The sequence below is a fragment of the Nomascus leucogenys genome, chromosome X, assembly GCF_006542625.1.
Source record: "Nomascus leucogenys isolate Asia chromosome X, Asia_NLE_v1, whole genome shotgun sequence".
Taxonomy (NCBI): domain Eukaryota; kingdom Metazoa; phylum Chordata; class Mammalia; order Primates; family Hylobatidae; genus Nomascus; species Nomascus leucogenys.
Genome location: NC_044406.1, coordinates 1,252,819 through 1,262,262, shown reverse-complemented (window position 1 = coordinate 1,262,262; position 9,444 = coordinate 1,252,819).

Sequence of the window (9,444 nt, the reverse complement as noted above, 5' to 3'; positions counted from 1 at the left end):
ACAAGTTGGAGCCTTTTTCCTCCCCTTGGATCTGGGAAGGGCCTCTGATTTACATTGACCAACAGAATGTAGCAGAAGTGATGCTGATACTATCCTTCTTGCTCTAGACTTAGGAGACCTGGCAGCTTCTGACTTCTCTCTTATGGACTCAGGAGCCCCCATGTAAACAAAAAGTTCATCTGCCCTTCTGGAGAGAACAGATGGGGAGAAAGAGAATGAGAGAGAGAGATTGAGAGAAAAAGAAGAAGGAGAAGGGAAAGAGGAGGAGAAAAAAAAGAGAGAGAGAGAGAGAGAGAGAGGACCTGAGGTTGAAAGACCATTAAAGGAGTGTATGAGTTTGCTATTGCTGCTGTAACAAAATGTCACAAACTTAATTGCTTAAAATAACACAATTTTTCTTATAGTTCTGGTAATCAGAAGTTGAAAAATCAAGGTGTCAGCAGGCTGGTTCCTTCTGGAGGTTCCAAAAGAAAATCCATTTCCTTGAGATTTCCCTCTTCTAGAGGCTGTGGTATTCCTTGGCTTATGGCTTCTTCCTCCATCTTCAAAGCCAGCAGCACAGTATCCTCCAGTCTCTCTCTTTCTCTGACCTCTGCTTCCCTCTTCACATCTCCTTCTCTGACTTTGACACTCTTATCTCCCTCTTATAAGGACTCTTGTGATTACTTAGAACCCACCAGGATAATCCAGGATCATCTCCTCATCTCAGGATTCTTAACTCATTATAGCCGTGAAGTCCCTTTTGCCATGTTAGCTAACATTGACAGTTTCTAATGTTTAGGACATTGTGGAACTACAATTCAAGATGAGATTTGGGTGGAGACACAGCCAAACAATATCACCCATCTTGGTACCAATCATTATGGCTGAAGGACTTGGCCATTCCTGGATTAAATGTCCACCCATGGTTGGAATGGGATATCCACCCTAGAATCCCATCCTAATCTAATCACATGGAGTTGGCATGGCTGTTCCAGAGAAAAGGACGTGTCCAACAGACCAAAGGCAATCCATGGCCACAATTAGAACTGAAGCCCTGCCAATGGCTTAATAATGACCCCTCATGCTGTTCAAGATACAGACATCAGAATCCCTGGAGCCTATGAATATGTCTGAATTAGTTTTCTGTGGCTCCTATAACAAGTTACCACAAACCAAGGGCTTAAAAAACAGATACTTATCCTTACCCAGTCCTGGAGTCCAGGAGGCTGAGATCAAGGTGTCTCAGGGCTGCACTCCCTCAGGAGGCTATAGGGGAGGATCCTTCCTGCCTCTTCCAGACCCTGGCAACTCCAGGTGTCCCTGGGTTTTTGGTTGTATCACTCCAGTCTCCGCCCCCACGGTTTCATGGTGTTCTCCTCTGTGTGTGTCTGTGTCCAAATTTCCTCTTTTCATAAAGACACCAGTCATGGGATTACAGCCTATCCTCCTGCAGGATGACCTCATCTAAACTAATGACATCTGTAAACACTGCATTTCCAAACAAGGCCACATTCACAGATGGGGGAGAGGGGATAGATCTTCCACATATGAATTGTGGGGGAAGAAACACCAGTCAACCCTTAACCACCTTGTATAATGTCACCTTGTATGTTAGTCTATTTTCACACTGCTGATAAAGACATACCCAAGCCTGGGCAATATACAAAAGAAAGAAGTTTAATGGACTTACAGTTTCACGTGGCTGGGGAAGCCTCAATCATGGTGGAAGGCAAGGGGGGGCAAGTCATATCTTACAAGGATGGTGGCAGGCAAAGAGAAAAGAGCTTGTGCAAGGGAACTCTCCCTTATAAAATCATCAGATCTCATGAGACTTATTCACTATCACGAGAACAGCATGAAAAGGACCTGCCCCCATGATTCAATTACCTCCCACCGGGTCCCTCCCACAACATGTAGGAATTCAAGATAGATTTGGGTGGGGACACGGCCAAACCATATCACATTGCATGGCAAAACAGACTTCTCAGATTTCATGAAATTAAGTGTCTTAATATGGGGAGATGATTCTGGATTATTTGGGTGGGCCTAATGTAATCATAAAGTCATTTTTTTTATCTGAACAGTTGGTTCTGAGGGTCTTTTGTTTCTTTTGGTTTGTTTTGAGACAGGGTCTTCCTCTGTTGCCCAGGCTAAAGTGCAGTGGCACCATCACAGCTCACTGCAGTCTCAACTACCTGGGCTCAAGCAATCCTCCCACCTCAGCCTCCCATCTAGCTGGGACCACAGGCATGTGTCACCACTTCCAGCTAATTTTCTAAAATTTGTGTAGAGACTGGGTTTTGCTATGTTGCCCAGGCTGTTCTCAAATTCCTGGGCTCAAGCAATCCTCCCACCTCAGCCTCCCAAGCTCCCTTGGGACCACAAGCACACACCAACACACCCAGCTAATTTTTGTATTTTTCATAGAGATGGGGTCTCACTATGTTGCCCAAGCTGGTCTCAAACCCCTGGCTTCAAGCAGTCCTCCCACTTGGCCTCCTAAAGTGCTAGGATCACAGGTTTGAGCCACTGTGCCAGGAAATTTTTAAAACTTTTAACTTTTATGGATATATCAGAATTGCACGTATCTATGGGGTTGGTGTGGTATTTTTGATACAAGCATACAATGTGTAGTCATCAAATCTGGGTAACTGGGCACCCAATCAGCAAACGTTTTAAAAGGAAGAAAGCCTTGAGGTTACCTCAAATATTTATCATTTATTTGTGTTGGGAACATTTTTAAATATACTCTTCTAGTTATTTTGAAATATACAATTGGCCGGGCACAGTGGCTCATGCCTGTAATCCCAGCATTTTGGGAGACCAAAGTGGGCGGATCACCTGAAGCCAAGAGTTCCACAGTGGCCAACATGGTGAAACCCTGTCTCTACTAAAAATACAAAAATTAGCCGAGCATGGTGGCGGGCGCCTGTAATCCCAGCTACTCAGGAGGCTGAAGTGGGAGAACTGCTTGAACCTGGCCGGTGAAGGTTGCAGTAAGCTGAGATGGCGCCATTGCACTCCAGCCTGAGTGACAGAGCAAGACTCCATCGCAAAAAAAAAAAAAAAAAACCAATAAATTATTGTTAAAAAAGCAAATGTTTGACTGGGCACAGTGGCTCACGCCTGTAATCCCAGCACTTTGGGAGGCCAAAGTGGGTGGATCACTTGAGGTCAGGAGTTCAAGACCAGCCTGGCTAACATGGTGAAACCCTGTCTCTACTAAAAATACAAAAATTAGCTGGGTGTGGTGGTGCGCGCCTGTAGTCCCAGCTACTTGGGAGGCAGAGGCAGGAGAATCACTTGAACCAGGAGGCGGAGGTTGCAGTGAGCCGAGATCGTGCCACTCCAGCCTGGGTGACAAGAGCAAGACTCTGTCTCAAAAAAACACAAAAACAACAACAAAAAACAAACAATCAGCAAACGTTTTAAAAGGAAGAAAGCCTTGAGGTTAAAGGTCATCTCCAGGCTGAATACCTCACCCTCTGTCCTTGGCCTCCACGTCACCCCATCCCACTATCATGCTATCCATTAAAAAATAAAAAATCACATTCCCCTAGACCATCGTGAGAACCTGGAATAGAAGAATGACATGTTTTCTTCTTTGTTTTCAGAAACCATAGCACATTCCCCACCCAGAGAACATGCTCAAAAGAAAAAAAAAGATTCAGAAGTGCTCATCTTCTTTTTTATATATATTTTTTTAATTTAAAAACCTTAACTTTCCTCCATACCTGTAAGACCTATGACATGAACAGATATGCTTTAAATGTGGAGGTTCTGGCTGGCTTATAAGCACCCAGGATTTCTGCAGAAAACCCCACTGGGGCTTTTAAAAAAATACATTCTTTAAAACTTTCTTGTATGGCTCTTTGTTTTTGTTTTTTATTTTGTTTTGTTTTGTTTTTGGAGACAGGGTTTCGCTCTGTTGCCCAGGCTGGGGTGCTGTGGCACAATCACGCTCATTGCAGCCTCCAATTCCCAGCCTTAACCTCCAGAGTAGCTGAGGCAAGAGACACAAGCCACTGTGCCTGACTAATTTTTCTTTTATGTATAGAGATGGGGTCTCCCTATGTCGCCCAGGCTGGTCTCCAACACTTGGGCACAAGCAATCCTCCACCTTGGCCTCCCAAAGTGCTGGGATTGTGGCTCCTTGAGAGTTAGGTTCCCTTTGAGTCAAACTGTGGCACGCCAGGTTTCCATTAGCAGCCGCAGCAACCAGTGTTTCCACTAATGCTTTATTATAATTCTGATGAATGCATAAGTTAAACATTAAAGAACTGGAGAAAGTGGTGCTGGGGAAGGAGGGTCAAAATGCCAAAACAAACCTATGAAGGCCCTGCCTGAGTCTCCTGAGACCCTAAAATCAGATCAAATAATAAAAGCATTCTTACACATACACCTCATACCAGGGCTCACTGAAGATTAAGAAACTTTCCAAGTGTCTAGAGAAAACTTCGCAGACCCCAGACCCTAGTTAAAGATTAGATAGGGACTGAATGAAATACTCCCGCTCGTAGGTGCAATCCTACACGTGGGCATAGAGCTTAAAATGCATAGAAACCCTGGAGAAAGAACGTGTCACTTTGAGTTGACCTGGTGAGTTAATCTGACCTTCTCCCTGTAACCCGTTGCAGAAATAAATTCCCTTCTCCCCAATCTGTCTGCACCTCATTATTGAACCCCAAGAACAAGCAGCCAGCCCTCGTTCATTCGCCCGGGAGCAAAACCTTTCTTAAAGAAAAAAAACTATTCAGTGATATTAGGTTGGTAATTGCAGTTATTACTTTTGCACGCACCTTGTACTTGTGAAAGCACCACCAAAAAGATAATGAAGACATTATCCAGGCTTATCGTGTGAAGTACAGGGACCACTGCAATGGCGGTTCACAGTGCAGGAGAGAGGCTGGGCTCAACTTCCAATATGAATACAGCAAGGGCAAGTGGGAATGTATAGCCACGGGGCAGGCAGCGGGTGTATAGATGGCAGAGCACTAAAAGGAAACATCAGAGGTGAAGCGGGTCCTGGCTAAACCAACCTGGCTTGTTAAAGCCAGCCAGGAGGGTTAAACATCAACCGGGGCTGGTGGACGATGAGGAACCTGATATCAAGGATGGTGGCTTCTTGCCAAACTGACTTAGCAAGTACTTTGCTGAAATCTAATTGTATAAGGAAATGCACAACCGGGCCTGGGAGGCGCTTCAGGAGCCTGGCTACGGTTTGGCCAGGCAGAGACTTTTTGTCACATCTCCTTCTCACCTAAAGGTGTCCGCATTGAATTCTGGCATCATTTCCTTTTCATGCATTTCCCCAGTCATGTGTTGCAAACCTAACCCTGAAAATACCAAGTATGCCGCCGGTCTGTGAGCTGAGGGAATATGCAGAGAGACCTGCAGAGAAGCAGCGTGGTCTGCAGATTTAAAGAGGAAGGAAGCAGGACTCTGATAAGGAGGGGGCCAGCCAGAGGGGTGGAGGAGAGCTGACTTACAGCTGCCCTGCAGACGGCCTACCTTTATCTCGGGGGATGCCTGCAAGTCTGGTCTTTGACTCTTGTTCAAGATAAGGGCTGGGATTTATGACGTGCTAGTTAAAGTTCAAACCTCCCCCCGGCCCCAGAGTCTGTTCCTTTACTTAAGGTTTGCACATTTGCAAGTGGCCTAACCAGTTAGACAGTCTGGATGCACTGAATGACTGGAGTGGCAATCGCCTCCCCCACCTCCTCAAATGTCTGGTTTGAGGCCCCCTGAACCCAAGATTCCTCTCGCCGTCCTTGGTGTGCCAACCATGAGACAGAACAAAGGAGACCCTGGGAAGCTCGTGCCCGGGATGTCTCTGAACCTCCAACGCTGGCTGCATGCGCTTTCTCTCCTCGCGCTCTCTCACCATCTTACATGAAATGAGCATGCTGTGTGGGGGCTGGGAAGTCCACTCAAATATCCAAACTAGAGACTGGCTGGCTGAGTGCAGTGGCTCATGCTTATCATCCCAGCACTTTGGGAGACCAAGGTGGAAGGATCACTCAAGCCCAGGAGTTCGACACCGGCCCGGCCAACACAGTGGGACCCCGTCTGTACAAAAAAATATAAAATCAGGCAAGTGTGGTGGTGCACACTTGTGGTCTCAGCTACTTGGGAGGCTGAGGTGGGAGGATCCCTAGAGCCTGGGAGGTCAAGGCTGCAGTGAGCTGTGATTGCACCACTGTACTCCAGCCTGGGTGACAGTCTCAAAAAAAAAAAAAAAAAAAAACAAGAAAGAAAAGAAAAACTTTGCAGGAAATTTTTCATATATTGACCTATTAGAAATCCAACTTCCTGTTCCATGAATGGAAAACCCTGCACCAAAATTAACTCAAAGTGGATCAGAGAGACCCAAATGTAAGTGCGAACTCTATAGCACGTGCAGAAGAAAACAGAGGAGAAACTCTTTTCCATTTTCGGTTAGGAAAATAAGACACCAAAAGCCCGACCCATTAAAAAAATAAATAAATAAATAAACTTGATTGAGTTTACCAAATTTCGGCCGGGTGTAGGGTGGCTCATGCCTGTAATCCCAGCACTTTGGCAGGCTGAGGCAGGCAGATCACGAGGTCAAGAGATCGAGATCATCCTGGCCAACATGGTGAAACCCCGTCTCTACTAAAAATACAAAAATTAGCTGAGCGTGGTGGCACGTGCTTGTGCTACTTGGGAGGCTGAGGCAGGAGAATCGCTTGAACCCGAGAGGGGGAGGTTGCAGGGAGCCAAGATCGGACCACGGCACTCCAGCCTGGCAACAGAGCAAGGCTCCATCTCAAAAAAACAAAACAAAACAAAAATTTCTTTTTTTTTTTTGAGATGGAGTTTTGTTCACTCTTGTCGCCCAGGCTGGAGTACAGTGGCATGATCTCGGCTCACTGCAACCTCCATCTCGTGGGTTCAAGCAATTCTCCTGCCTCAGCCTCCTGAGTAGCTGGGGTTACAGGCATGAACTACCACACCTAGCTAATTTTTGTATTTTTAGTAGAGATGGGGTTTCACCGTGTTGGCCAGGCTGGTCTCGAACTCCTGACCTCAGGTGATCAATCTGCCTCGGTCTCCAAAAGTGCTGGGATTACAGGCGTGAGCCACCATGCCTGGCCTAAATTTCTCTTTTCAAAGGGGAAATTTGTACTTAATTTTTGGCCGTTGAGGGGCAAGTAAAGAGCTCCTCTTGTATTAGCTGGTTCTCAATGTTTCAGCTCAAAGTAATGGGTATGTTGGGCTGGTATATTCTGGTTGCCGGCAGTCATATTTGGGGAAGTGTATCCTGAGGTCTGACACTATAAAGCCTCCTCCACTTGTCTTTCAGTCCCTGCCAAAATGCAAAGGGTGACGTCTCACTCCCTTACTAGGGCTAGGTCTGAAGAAGTGGCCTCTGCTCGTTTCCATTTGGGATGGGGGACGTCTCATTTATTTCCACCTGTTCTATTTATTTATTTATTTTGAGGCAGGGTCTCACCCTGTTGCCAGGCTGGAGTGGAGTGGGGTGATCTCAGCTCACTGCAACCGCCACCTCCGGGGTTCAAGCAATTCTCCTGCCTCACTCAGCCTCCTCAGTAGCTGGGATTACAGGCATGCGCCACCATGCCTGGCCAATTTTCTGTGTGTATTTTTGGTAGAGACGGGGTTTCACCATGTTGGCCAGGCTGGTCTCAAACTCCTGACCTCAGGCGATTTGCCCACCTCAGCCCAGCAAAGTGCTGAGATGACAGGCATGAGCCACACACTTGGCTTTTTTTTTTTTTTTTTTTTTTTGACACAGGGTCTGGCTCTGTCACCCAGGCTGGAGTACAGTGGCACAATCTTGCTCACTGCAACCTCTGCCTCCCAAGCTCGAGTGATACTCCCACCTCAGCCTCCCAAATAGCTGGGACCACAGGCGTGCACCACCACACCAATCTAATTTTTGTATATTTTGTACAGAGGGGGTTTTGTCATGTTGCCGATGCTAGTCTCGAGCTCCTGGACTTAAGTAATCTGCCCACCTCGGCCTCTCAAATTGCTGGGATGACAGGCATGAGCCACTGTGCCTGGCCAATTGTCACCTGTTCTAAAGCAGAGGCTTAGAGGGCATGAGCTTGCAAAGACACAGCCCCTGAGCAGACTTCTCTATATGCACATAAGAAACAGCTAATGCACTGCCACCCCAATCCACAGCCAGACTTCGTATAATGGATAATCACCCTTCTCCCTGTGCCAGGATGTGGCCTCAGGGTAAAAATAATGAGTACAGCTGTGACATTTATTGAGTCCTTGACATGAGCCAGGCATTGCTCTCAGTGCTTTGCAGATCACAGCTTCTACAATCTTCACAGCAATCGTGGCTCTTCAACTGCAACTCCGTATCTTGGGGCATTTTGCCAATTTAGCCATTAGTCTATGAACAAAGCCACATTCTGATCAGGCTGAAGAATCAGGAAGGGGGAAAGTGGCAGTGGGCTTTGTTCTGTATGTCACACAGCAATCTCGCTCTTTTAATGACATCACCTCACGTGGCTATGGCTCTTCTACTTCCCTACAGGGGACAAGGTGGGATAGTAGATCAAGGTGTTCTGCTCTCCCTGACCCAAGCCAAGGAGGAGCCAGGGTCTCAGGCTTGGATCCTCCCACGTTCACCCTGAGCACCTCACAACAGTAATCTCATGAAGCCACCGCTGCAGGCTTTCCACAGGCTGTTCTTGATTTCGCCATTTTATAACACTAGCTCTTCTATGTTCCTTACTCTTCGAATGACCCCACAGAGTCACCATGCATGGATGGTGTTGTTTAAGCAATCCAGGTTCATTTATGTCGCTTGTGAGGGGTTTCAGGACATGCTGCCCCAAAACATGGCCCCTTGGCATTGGAGAAAACAGCAGAAGCGGGAAGGTCTCTCTGACCTTCCTCTCATCTTTCTCTCCTGAAGCAGGTCAAACCACCCTGATTTGAAAGGTGCCTTAATACCCAGAGAAAAGAAACATCCTTAATTTCTTTTTTTTTAATTTTTTAATTGTTTTGTTTCCATAGGTTTTTGAGAATCAGGTGGTATTTGGTTCCATGTGTAAGTTCTTTAGTGATAATTTGTGAGATTTTGGTGCACCCATCACCTGAACAGTATACACTGAACCCAATGTGTGTGGTCTTTTATCCCTCACCCCCTTCCAGCTCTTCTCCACAAGACCCCAAAGTCCACTTACACCTTTGCATCCTCATAGCTTAGCTCTCACTTATGAGTGAGAACATACAATGTTTGGTTTTCCATTCCTGAGTTACTTCACTTAGAATAATGGTCTCCAATTCCATCCAGGTTGCTGTGAATGCCATTAATTCATTCCTTTTTATGGCTGAGTAGTATTCTATCATCCATATATATATATATCACAGTTTTTTTAATCCACTCATTGATTGATGGGCATTTGGGCTGGATCCACATTTTTGCAATTGTGAATTGTGCTGCTATAAACA